We start from the raw sequence: 13,020 nt of genomic DNA, 5'->3' as shown, positions 1-13,020 counted from the left end.
GGAAAGCCAAAATGGAAGATCACCTTCTTTATGAATTGAACCGTCATTGCTACATCACACTTACTGACTGGCTCTGCCTCTACCCACTTAGTGAACTTATCAACCGCCACCAAAAGGTGGGTCTTCTTATCCTTGGATCTTTTGAAAGGTCCAACCATATCAAGCCCCCAAACTGCAAACGGCCAAGTAATTGGAATCATCCTCAATTCTTGAGCCGGCACATGAGCTCGTCGTGAAAATTTCTGACATCCATCACACCTGCTGACCAGGTCCTCCGCATCAGCATGAGCTATTAGCCAATAAAACCCATGACAAAAAGCTTTAGCCATGAGAGATTTTAAACCAGCATGATGACCACATTCTCCTTCATGAATCTCACACGGGATCTCACTGCCGTCCTCTGGAGAAACACAACGTTGAAACGCCCCTGTGACACTACGATGATGTAGCTCTCCATTAACAACTGCCATTGACTTAGACCGCTGGGTTATCTGCCTGGCTAAGGTTTCATCCTTAGGTAACTCGCCCCAGGTCATATAAGCCAAATAAGAGATTGTCCAATCCAGAATGACATGAAGAGCCGCCACCAACTGAGCTTCCGGTTCAGGAATAGCCAAATCCTCCTCTATAGGTAACTTGACCAACAGGTTATGCAAAACATCAAGAAAGACATTAGGCGGCACCGGTTTACATTGAGAACTCAACCGGCTTAAAGCATCCGCCGCTTTATTTTTCCTCTGATCAACGTGCTCAACTTGATAACCCTTGAAGTGACCAGCAATAACGTCCACTTCTCGTTGATAAGCCACCATGAGTCGATCCTTGGAATCCCAAGTACCAGAGACTTGCCGAGCCACCAAGTCTGAGTCGCCAAAGCACCTAACCCGGCTTAAGTTCATCTCCTTGGCCATCCTAAGACCGTGAAGCAAGGCCTCATATTCAGCTGCATTGTTAGTGCAAGGAAACATCAAACGGAGAACATAACAGAATTTATCACCTCGAGGGGAAGCAAGCACAACTCCAGACCCCGAGCCCTCCAATTGCCTAGACCCATCAAAGTGAATAGTACAATATGTGTTATCTGGCATTTCCTCAGGCATCTGCAGCTCTGTCCAGTCATTGATGAAATCCACAAGTGCTTGGGACTTCCTAGCCGCACGAGGCACATATTTTAACCCATGAGGTCCATGCTCAATGGCCCACTTAGCAACCCGGCCAGTTGCTTCCCTGTTTAGGATGATATCTCCTAAAGGAGCGGAACTGACCACAGTGATGGGATGACCCAGGAAATATTGCTTAAGCTTCCTACTAGCCATGAGCACCCCGTATACAAGCTTCTGCCAGTGTGGATACCTCTGCTTGGACTCAATGAGCACCTCACTTATGTAGTAAACCGGCCTTTGAACCGGATACTCCTTGCCTGCCTCCTTCCGTTCCACCACAATAGCCACGCTGACAGCCCGTACATTGGCAGCCACGTACAACAACAATGGCTCTTTATCAACAGGAGCGGCCAGAACAGGTGGCTCAGCCAGCTGCTTCTTCAAGTCCTCAAACGCCGCATCAGCGACATCACTCCAAACAAAATTATCTGTCTTTTTCATCATCTGATATAGGGGGATAGCCTTCTCTCCCAACCGGCTTATGAACCAGCATAACGCCGCAATACGACCAGCCAGACGTTGCACATCATTGACACACGCCGGTTTAGCCAGAGAAGTGATGGCCTTGATTTTCTCCGGATTAGCTTCAGTGCCCCTATTAGATACCAGAAAGCCCAAGAGTTTGCCTGCTGGTACACCAAAAACACACTTGGCCGGGTTAAGCATCATTTTATAAACCCGGAGATTATCAAAGGTTTCCTTCAAATCATCTATCAATGTCTCCTTCTCTCTGGATTTTACCACAATATCATCCACATAAGCATGAATATTGCGCCCGATTTGATCATGAAGACAATTCTGCACACACCTTTGATAAGTCGCCTGGGCACTCTTGAGCCCAAAAGGCATAGACACATAGCAGAACGCTCCAAAAGGAGTTATGAAAGTTGCTTTCTCCTGGTCCTTAACTGCCATCCTGATCTGATGATAACCAGAATAAGCATCCAAAAAACTGAAACGCTCACAACCCGCCGTAGCATCGATAATCTGATCAATATGAGGGAGAGCAAAAGGATCAGCCAGACAAGCCTTTTTTAAATCCGTGTGGTCCACACACATAGGCCAAGTGCCCTTCTTCTTAAGTACCAGCACTGGGTTAGCCAACCACTCAGGATGAAACACCTCAATAACAAACCCAGCCGCCAAGAGCCGGGATACTTCTTCACCAATGGCCTTACACCTCTCTTTGTTGAAGTGATGAAGAAACTGCTTGACTAGTTTATACTTGGGGTAAATATTAAGAGTGTGCTCAACGAGTTCCCCCGGTACACCTAGCATGTCAGAGGGCTTCCATGCAAAGATGTCCTAGTTCTCACGGATGAACTCGATGAGCGCGTTTTCCTATTTCGGATCCAGATTAGCACTGATACTGAACTGCTTGGATGAATCACCAGGAACAAAATCAACCATCTTGGTATCATCTCCGATTTAAACTTTAAGACCGGATCATGATCTGTAGTTGGCTTTTTCAAAGATGTCATATCCGCCGGATCAACATTGTCCTTATAAAATTTTAACTCCGTTGCACAAACCGACTCAGCATAAGCCGCATCACCTTCTTCGCATACTAGAGCTATCTTATGACTCCCATGCACTGTAATAGTCCCCTTGTGACCCGGCATCTTGAGCTGCAGATAAACATAACAAGGCCGCGCCATGAACTTGGCATAAGCCGGCCGTCCAAACAGAGCGTGATACGGGCTGTGAATCTTGACTACATCAAAGGTCAATGTCTCTGGCCTAGAGTCATGATCATCTCCAAAAGCGACTTCCAGCGCTATCTTACCAACTGTGTACACCGACTTACCCGTCACCACGCCATGGAAAACAGTGTTTGACGCTTTAAGATTTTTATCCGTCAACCCCATGCAACAGAAGGTTTCGTAATACAGGATATTGATGCTGCTTCCTCCATCCATGAGCACCTTGGTAAATTTATACGCTCCGACCTGAGGTGCGACCACCAATGCCAGGTGACCCGGATTATCAACCCGGGGCGGGTGATCTTCCCGACTCCACACAATGGGCTGCTCACACCAACGCAAGTAACGGGGAACTGCCGGTTCAACATCATTCACTGCCCTCTTATGAAGCTTCTAATCCTGTTTGCATAAACTTGTGGTGAAGACGTGGTACTGCCAACTGTTCAACTGCTTTGGGTTGCTCTGATAACGAGACTGTTGTTGCTGTTGACTCCCCATTACTCTGCTGATTGTAACCACCTTGGTTGCCGTGATTACTTTGATTTCCTTGGAATCCAGAGTTAGAGCCGCCACCGCCATAACCCGGTCCGTGAGAGCTGGATCCTGAACCACCACCTGGCCCATGACTGTCTTGAAAAAGATTGGAATTTTTATACTCCTTCATGATGTAACAATCCTTCCAGAGGTGCCCGGATGGTCTTTCTCGCATACCATGTCTTGGGCAGGGCTGATTTAACATCTGTTCAAGATTGACACCGGATCCTCCGGTCCGTGGGGACGGTTTACCCTTACGACGCTGACCATTATTCTGTGCATTGGTGTTAGCCACAAAGTCAAAACTATTATCAGCTTTGCGCTTACCGTTGTTGCTCTTTTTCCCTTCACCAGCTTTTCGTCATCAGGCTCGGGGTCCTTGGTACTATTAGAGTCGACATACTTAACCAGAGCCGCCATGAGTGTCCCCATGTCATTGCATTGGCGTTTGAGCCGCCCTAGTTTCTGCTTTAGGGGCGTGAAACGACAATTGTTCTCCAACATCAACACCACTGAGTCGGCATTGATGCGATCCGATGAGTGCAGGATTGCTGAGACCCGATGCACCCAATGGATTGTCGACTCACCTTCTTCTTGGATATAGGAGGCTAAATCCACAATTGACATAGGCTGCTTACATGTATCCTTGAAGTTCTAGATGAACCGGGCCTTTAACTCGGCCCATGACCCAATGGAAATGGCGGGAAGCCCCTTCAACCAAGTGCGGGTCATTCCCTCCAACATCAGGGGGAAATATTTATCACATGCAGCCTCGCTGACATCTAGCAATTCCATCGCCATCTCATAACTCTCAATCCATGCCTTAGGACTTAAATCGGCTGTATAGTTAGGCACCTTGCGAGGACCTTTGAAATCCTTGGGCAGACGCTCATTATGTAGATCTAGTACTAAACATGGCAAGCCCAAATTTCTAAAGGTTACACCTGGCTCCACAGAAGTGGTTGGACGAACTGGTGTAGGTTGGTGGGCCGCATATTGCGCCACTAACTCGGCCTCCCGACGGGCTCTACCTTGATCCACCACATTCTGAGCATCAGCGCCAGTGCCCGCCGGGTTATGTCCGCGGGGCGGGTTATGGTTTTGTCCACTGCTTGACACCGCCGGCTCATCAATATGTCTGATGTAACTCCGACTCGGGTGAGGGGTGGAATGAATCCTGTCACAACTGTAAGAATAAGCCTGCTGCTGAGTTAGCATTGTCTGAACAAGCTCTCTAGCCCTCCGTGTCTCAACCACCATCGGTGACTCACCATCAACCGGAAGAGCCACCAATCCTGATGCCACAACGATCATGTTATCCAAACGGTTAGAATAATGACCCGATGGCGTCGGCAGATGCTGCGGCGGGTTATTGTTCTGACGAGGCGGGTCTATCGTACATGGCTGAACCGCCGTACCCGTCCCAGGCGCTTCGACCCGGTTTACCACTGCCGGGTTACAGGTTCCTGCTCCTGGCGTGTTAATGAGATTTCTTGCCTCGTAATCCAAGGGCAGACGAGTCTGATACCTCCTCCTCATGACTTCGTTTGAAGCGTTCTGGTCTAGTATGAGCCGGTAAGACTGTGACTAAATTCGTTGTGCCTGAGCATCCAAAGCAGCCCGCTCGTCGGCCATCCTAGCGTTTTCCATATTTAGCTCCTCCTTGGCCTATGCTATCTCGTCACGCAACTTCACGACCGCCGCATTATGCAGATCTTGATCCGCCGGATTAACCATTGTTGTTAACTTCATTGTCAGTTTATCCAGTAAATCGGTTAAAACCTGAGCCGGCGGGTGCTCACGGCCTCCTCCCCCGGCAGCCGCTACTGACCCGGAAATCAGCTCCACTCCAGTCGATGAGTACTGTATAGGTTGTGTGCCGGCCATGAAGATTGCAACCCGGTTCGGTGGCTCATAGGGGTCCGGAATATTGTCACAATCGGAACAGCCCCCAAGCCGGTCGTCTTGTAGTTGATACAATGACTCGGTCTCGCCGGTGGATGACTCACCATCAGAGTAAACAACGGTCTCACCAAATGCCGATCTATCCTCAGATTCCGCTCCATGGATAAATCCCACAAAGGCATGACTCACGGCGGGCCGAACCCTGGAGGGTCTCGCATGCTGAGCCGTCTCGATGATGTCGGTGCAAGATGTCCGGCTCAGGGCCTGGTTCGCCGATCTTGCCTATGAAGACATGAATTCCGCCAAAGGGGACCCGGTACCTGTACTCAATTGAGCCGGCATCGGGGCTCCAACCTGCGTCATCGATGTAGAGCTTGCCGCGACGACTCTTGGTCATCCAGCCCACGGCGTATCCCTTGATCCCTTCGAAGTTGCCCTCTAAGAACTTGAAACCATCGTGTGATAGCCCCACGGTGGGCGCGAACTGTCGTGGAATTTTCACGGCAGATGTCCTAGTGTGAGGACTTAGTCATGGAGCCATCGCGATGAGGTTAGCTTCAAGGGGTTAATCAGGACAAAGGACACAAGGAATTTATACTGGTTCGGCCCCTTGCGGTGAAGGTAAAGGCCTAATCCAGTTGTAGGTCGTATTGCTAGGGTTTCGATGAGCAGGGAGCGGATACGCTTGACCTGGCTCTTGATATATTATTTCTTGTCCTCAAACCGCCGTCGGGTCATCCCTTTATATACACAGGTTGACGCCCGGCGGTTCATAGATCCCCGGCCGGCTCATAAACAAGTCCGGCTCGGTATCTACTCTTTCCTATCTTACAATAAAATTCATACTCATATGGCGGTTTACATTTACGGGCCCTAATCCGCCTTCGGGCTTTGGGCCTTCTTACTAAGTCTCCTTCGTAAGTCGCCATCCTCTTATGTCTTCATGGGCTTCTATATTGGTAATCATCACGAGCATAACCCGGCCCCTCCTGGGCGGTTTATACTCAATAGTTATATCCCCAACAGCACGCGAAATTATTACAATCCTTCCTTGAGTGACTCGAGCGTGAGCAAGCTGAGCAGAGCGCTCGCATTCCATAGGCAGATGACATGTGGCCCCTCTAAGAGGAAACAGTGCAAGTCACCATGCGGTCCACCATGTCATCGACCAAAGCTTCAAATTGCCGAGCAGCCTCTTGCAAGGTAGGAATATCCTGTGAAGTGGCCATTGGGCTCGGGCTAGAGGAGATAGAAGGCCCACCAGAAACTGGGCTATTCTGTAATAATGGGCTGCCGCCCGGTTGGATCTCCGAAAGTAATGGGCCAACAACATAGTGATCATTTTGAACTAGAGACAATCCTGCCTCTGCGATCCGCGCAGAGAGATTACCAGCATGCATGGGCATCTGTTCCACAGATTCCGGATCACCCACTGGCGCAGGGGTCACCAGCCGGCCTAAGTCTGGCAACGGAACAACCGTACCAAACACGATAGGTGTTCTAGCCACCGTCCAGTGCAAATCTAAAGGGTGAGACTGCCAAATAACCACACACTCATGAGCAAAAAGATCATAACCCCCATCCGTGATTGTGTCAATGCAATTTTGTGAAGCAGGATATCTATATCCTTTGCAAGCATTATACTGTTCAAATGTGGCAAAAGATAATTTCTTCTTAGCTGACTTAAGAGAAGATCTAATAGGAGGTTTATGCATGCATGGCCAAAAGACCTAAGGATGATCGATGCTTAGTTCGACTAATCAAAATCCATTCAGTGTCACACTTCTTTTGCTAGATCTTGAGTTCTCTAAGCCAATTAGGCCCTCCATTGCCCCACAGATTAAAGTAACATTTGAACAGATCACAAGAAAACAAACGAAGATCCATAATAAGAAAACCAACTTGCTTGCATGAGGCTTGGAAAGAGTAAACCTTATCCTTGACGTGATCAACCCTAAGATCAATTGCAGAGCCACCAATCGTAGCTTCCAATGCCGCCGCCACAGAATTTTCCGACAAAAGGAAAGCACGACGACTAAAAGACAAAATCAATGTGAATGCCCTCCTGCGTCCCACTGGGTGTATTGTGTGACCATTCAATTTGAAAACCTCATCACAAAAAACCCTACCGTTGGAGAAATCCAAACCAAGAGTAGATCCACCAGAGGAACCCATATAAGATGGGTATTGCCTTGATCCAGAGAGCACACCAGTGAGAGTCGCTGGAGAAGATCCACATATTAGTGGAAGAGGATGGAGATCGCCGGAGAGGTGGTCAGCGCTGAGGTGGGGTGTGGGAGCGCCATTTTTTCGCCCCATGCCATGCACATTACAAGTGTTGTTATTGCTGTGTAGTTTCCCACACTTATATTCTGTCTATGCTACTTTGTCTTAAATAGATATGATTTGAACTACCTCTATCTTGATTTGGCAACATAAACTATAATGATATAGACCATATAGCGACCATACTACATAGATATATGTTAGTTTCATGTTGTTATCCTATCCACCTTACTACTGAACTGGTTTACCAAAGTGAGTTTCATTTCGATGTCTACTATGCAACCTTCTTCTTGTAGACTCGTGTTGGGCCTCCAAGCATAGAGTTTTGTAGGACAGAAGCAATTTTCCCTCAAGTGGATGACGTAAGGTTTATCAATCCGTCTATGGCGTAGGATGAAGATGGTCTCTCTCAAACAACCATGCAACCAAATAACAAAGAGTCTCTTGTGTCTCCAACACATCAATACAATGGTAAATTGTATAGGTGCACTAGTTCGGCTAAGAGATGGTGATACACGTGCAATATGGATAATGGATATAGGTTTTTGTAATCTGAAAACATAAAAACAGCAAGGTAACTAGTAACAAAAGTGAGCAAAAACGGTATTGCAATGCTTAGAAACAAGGCCTAGGGTTCATACTTTAACTAGTGCAAATTCTCTCAACAATGATAACATAATTAGATCATATAACAATCCATCAACGTGCAACAAAGAGTTAGTCCAAAGTCACTAATAGCGGAGAATAAACGAAGAGATTATTGTAGGGTACGAAACCACCTCAAAGCTATTCTTTATAATCGATCTATTGGGCTATTCCTATAAGTGTCATAAACAACCCTATAGTTCATACTAAAATAACACCTTGAGATACACATCAACCAAAACCCTAATGTCACCTAGATACTCCAATGTCACCACAATTATCCGTGGGTTTGATTATACGATATGCATCACACAATCTCAGATTCATCTATTCAAACCAACACAAAGAACTTCAAAGAGTGCCCCAAAGTGTCTATCGGAGAGTCAAGATGAAAACGTGTGCCAACCCCTATGCATAAGTTCACAAGGTCACAGAACCCGCAAGTTGATCACCAAAACATACATCAAGAAAATCATGTGAATATCCCATTGTCACCATAGATAAGCACATGCAAGACATACATCAAGTGTTCTCAAATCCTTAAAGACTCAATACGATAAGTTAACTTAAAGGGAAAAATCAATCCATTACAAGAAGGTAGAGGGGGAGAAACATCATAATATCCAACTATAGTAGCAAAGCTCGCGGTACATCAAGATCATGCCAAATCAAGAACATGAGAGAAAGAGATCAAACACATAGCTACTTGTACATACCCTCAGCCCCGAGGGTGAACTACTCCCTCCTCGTCATGGAGAGTGTCGGGATGATGAAGATGGCCACCGGTTGTGGTTTCCCTCTCCGGCAGGGTGCCGAAACGGGCTCACGATTGGTTTTCTGTGGCTACAGAGGCTTGCGTCGGCGGAACTCCCGATCTAGGTTTATTTCTAGGGGTCTCTATATTTATAGGCATTTTTGGCGTCGAGAACAAGTCAGGGGGGTCCATGAGTCAACGACAAGGTCGGAGGACGCGCTGGGGGGGGGGGGGGTAGGGCGCGCCCTCCACCCTTCTGCTTGGCTCGGGACTCTTCTGGCCCAACTCTTTTGCTTCGGGGGCTTCTTCTGGTCCATAAAAAATCATCGTAAATTTTCAGCTCGATTGGACTCCGTTTGATATTCCTTTTCCGCGAGACTCAAAAACAAGGAAGAAACAGAAACTGGCACTGGGCTCTAGGTTAATATGTTAGTCCCGAAAATCATATGAAATAGCATATAAATGCATATAAAACATCCCAAGATAGATAATATAATAGCATGGAACAATCAAAAATTATAGATACGTTGGAGACATATCAGGCATCCCCAAGCTTAATTCCTGCTCGCCCTCGAGTAGGTAAATGATAGAAACAAAATTTTTGATGTGGAATGCCACCTAACATATTTATCAATGTAATCTTCTCTATTGTGGCAAGAATATTCAGATCCATAAGATTCAAAACAAAAGTCTAATAATGACATAAAAACAATAATACTTCAAGCATACTAATAAAGCAATCATGTCTTCTCAAAATAACATGGCCAAAGAAAGTTATCCCTACAAAATCATATAGTCTGGCTATGCTCCATCTTCATCACACAAAATATTCAAATCATGCACAACCTCGATGACAAGCCAGGAAATTGCTTCATACTTTTGATGTTCTCAAACCTTTTCAACTTTCATGCAATACATGAGCGTGAGCCATGGATATAGCACTATAGGTGGAATAGAATATGGTGGTTGTGGAGAAGACAAAAAGAAGGAGATAGTATCACATCAACTAGGCCTATCAACAGGCTATGGAAATGCCCATCAATATATATATCAGCGTGAGTGAGTAGGGATTGCCATGCAATAGATGCACTAGAGCTATAGGTGTATGAAAGCTCAAAAATAAACTAAGTGGGTGTGCATCTGTAACGCCCTCGATGCGGCTATAGCTCCCACGTGTCGAGGCACGACTTAGAGACATAACCGCATTGAAAGCAATGTCGCAAGTCAGGCAATCATTACAACATCCCATGTAATATATAATAAAAGGGGGAGATACATAGTTGGCTTACACTCGCCACGTCAATCAAGAACATAAATAACATTACATCATCCAAAACACTCATGGCCCGACTACGGCGCCAAAATAGAAGAAAACCCAACATGCGACAAGGCCCTGAATCAAACCCCAACTAGGCACCACTACTAATCATCGGGAAAGGAAACATAATAACGCTGAGAGTCCTCGTCGAACTCCCACTTGAGCTCGTACTCGTCACCTGGAGCGGAATCACCTGGACCTGCATCTGGAGTTATAGTAATCTGTGAGCCACAGGGACTCAGCAATCTCGCACCCTCGCGGTCAAGACTATTTAAGCTTATAGGAAGGGTAAGGCAAATATATATGTGGAGCTGCAGCAAGCGGCTAGCATATATGGTGGCTATCTTATTCGCAAGAGAGAGCGAGAAGAGGAGGCAAAGCGCGAGCGAAAATCTAGAGGAACAACCTGCGCAAACATTACTCCAACACCGTGTCCACTTCCCGGACTCCGCCGAGAAGAGGCCATCATGGCAACACACTCAGTTGATTCATTTTAATTAATTAAGGTTCAAGTTATCTACAACCAGACATTAACAAATTCCCATCTGCCCATAATCGCGAGCACAGCTTTCGAAAGTTCAATCCCTGCAGGGGAGTCCCAACTTAGCCCATGACAAGCTCTCATGGTCAACGAAGGAATAGACCTCCTCCCAAGACGTTCCGATCAGACTCGGTATCTCGGTAACTCAAGACACTTCGACAGGTTAAAACAAGACCAGCAACACCGCCTGAATGTGCCGACAAATCCCGATAGGAGCTGCACATATCTTTCTCAAGGCACACTCAGATGAACACTACATACAACTAAAACCAACCCTCAAGTTTCCCCGAGGTGGCGCTGCAAGTGGCTCTATTTGGACCAACACTCAGAGGAGCACTGGCCCGGGGGGGTTAAAATAAGATGACCCTTGAGTCTGCAGAACCCAAGGGAAAGAAAAGGCTAGGTGGAAAATGGTAAAACCAAGGTTGGGCATTGCTGGACAAGCTTTAATCAAGGCGAAATATCAAGGGGTTCCCATTATAACCCAACCGCGTAAGGAACGCAAAATCCGGGAACATAACACCGATATGACGGAAACTAGGGCGGCAAGAGTGGAACAAAACACTAGGCGAGAGGCCGAGCCTTCCACCCTTTACTAAGTATATAGATGCATTAAGATAACATGGCAATGTAATGATATCCCAACAAGTAAATAAATGATGTTCCAACAAGGAACGGCCTCCAAACTTCACCTGCAACTAGCAACGCTATAAGAGGGGCTGAGCAAAGCGGTAACATAGCCAATCAACGGTTTGCTAGGACAAGGTGGGTTAGAGGTTTGACATGGCAATTGGGAGGCTGACAAGCAAAAGGTAGGCATCGTAGCATTGGCATAGCAAGAGCGAGCAAACTAGCATAGCAAAGATAGTAGTGATTTTGAGGGTATGATCATCTTGCCTGCACAGTTGTCAGAGTTGACTGGATCCTCACAAGCAAACTCAACGGACTCCTTGGTAGCGAACTCTTCTCCCAGCTCTACCCAACAATACAAACAAGCAACAATGATACAATCAACCACGTGCAAACTCAAACAATAAGATGCAATGATGGTATGCTATGCGGGATGCGATGCGGGATGCAAAATGCAAGATATGACAAGAAAAGCATGAACCTGGCCTCAACTTGGAATTCCAAGGTTGCCACTGGAAATATGAGATGAAATCGCTTGAAAACGATATAAAGATCATCGGAATCGGAGTTACGGTTTGGAAATGGCAAGCGTTTTAAGATATGACACCGGTATGCGATTTACAGCAAGTAGGCATCTAAACGCAATGAAATGAACATGCTACAGCCACCAAACATGACAACAAAATACATGGCAGGGATGCACACAAGATGCTTAACAAAAGACTAGCACTGAGCCACGGCCAATTCATCCATTATGAGGTTCAAACAAGCATGGCAAAAACGCAAATGCAAAACAGATTCCAGACTTAGTGAAATTAACACTTGTCTGAAATTTCAGATCACGAAGCCCTCTTCAGAGCAACAAAACAACATGATGCATGACCTTATTAAGACAAGTAAGAACATGGCATGGAGCTACTCAACAAGCTTAACAAAAGACCCAAAGTGACCTGGGGCCAAAAGGGTTCACAAAATATACTAACGGGCACACGAACATGGCTAAAACACAATCAGTTTTCAGACTTAGTGAAAACTGAGACATGCTGAAATATAACTCACGAAGGCATGTAAACGAGCTCGATGCACTCACCACGTTGCAAGTCATGGCAAGACAAGCATACATCCATTAATAAGGCACAAAATACAAGCTAGACATGGCAAGAACAATGGCATATCATGCACGGATCAACTACAACAACATCGGCAAAATCGCAAACGAGTTGACGATCTGCCCAGATTCACAACGAAGCAAAAGTAGAGCTTGATTGACTCAAGCTAGGGTGCTCTATAATTGCAAACAAAGACATGGATGGATAGATCATAACATGATTAATAAAACTCCTTTACTGATCATCCTCAAAAGAGGCACGGATCACTAGGAAACAAGCTGAACATATGGCATCATGAACTAAATAATCCCAGACTTAGTGAAAACAACTAAGTCTCTGAAAACAGATTTCCCGGGTGCCTCTCTTTGCAAGCTTGCACAAGTCACCATACACATCCTAAAAATGCATGGGTTGCACCTTTGGAAAGAAGAC

This window comes from Triticum aestivum, chromosome 4A (assembly GCF_018294505.1).
Source record: "Triticum aestivum cultivar Chinese Spring chromosome 4A, IWGSC CS RefSeq v2.1, whole genome shotgun sequence".
Lineage (NCBI taxonomy): Eukaryota > Viridiplantae > Streptophyta > Magnoliopsida > Poales > Poaceae > Triticum > Triticum aestivum.
This window is presented reverse-complemented; position numbering follows the sequence as displayed.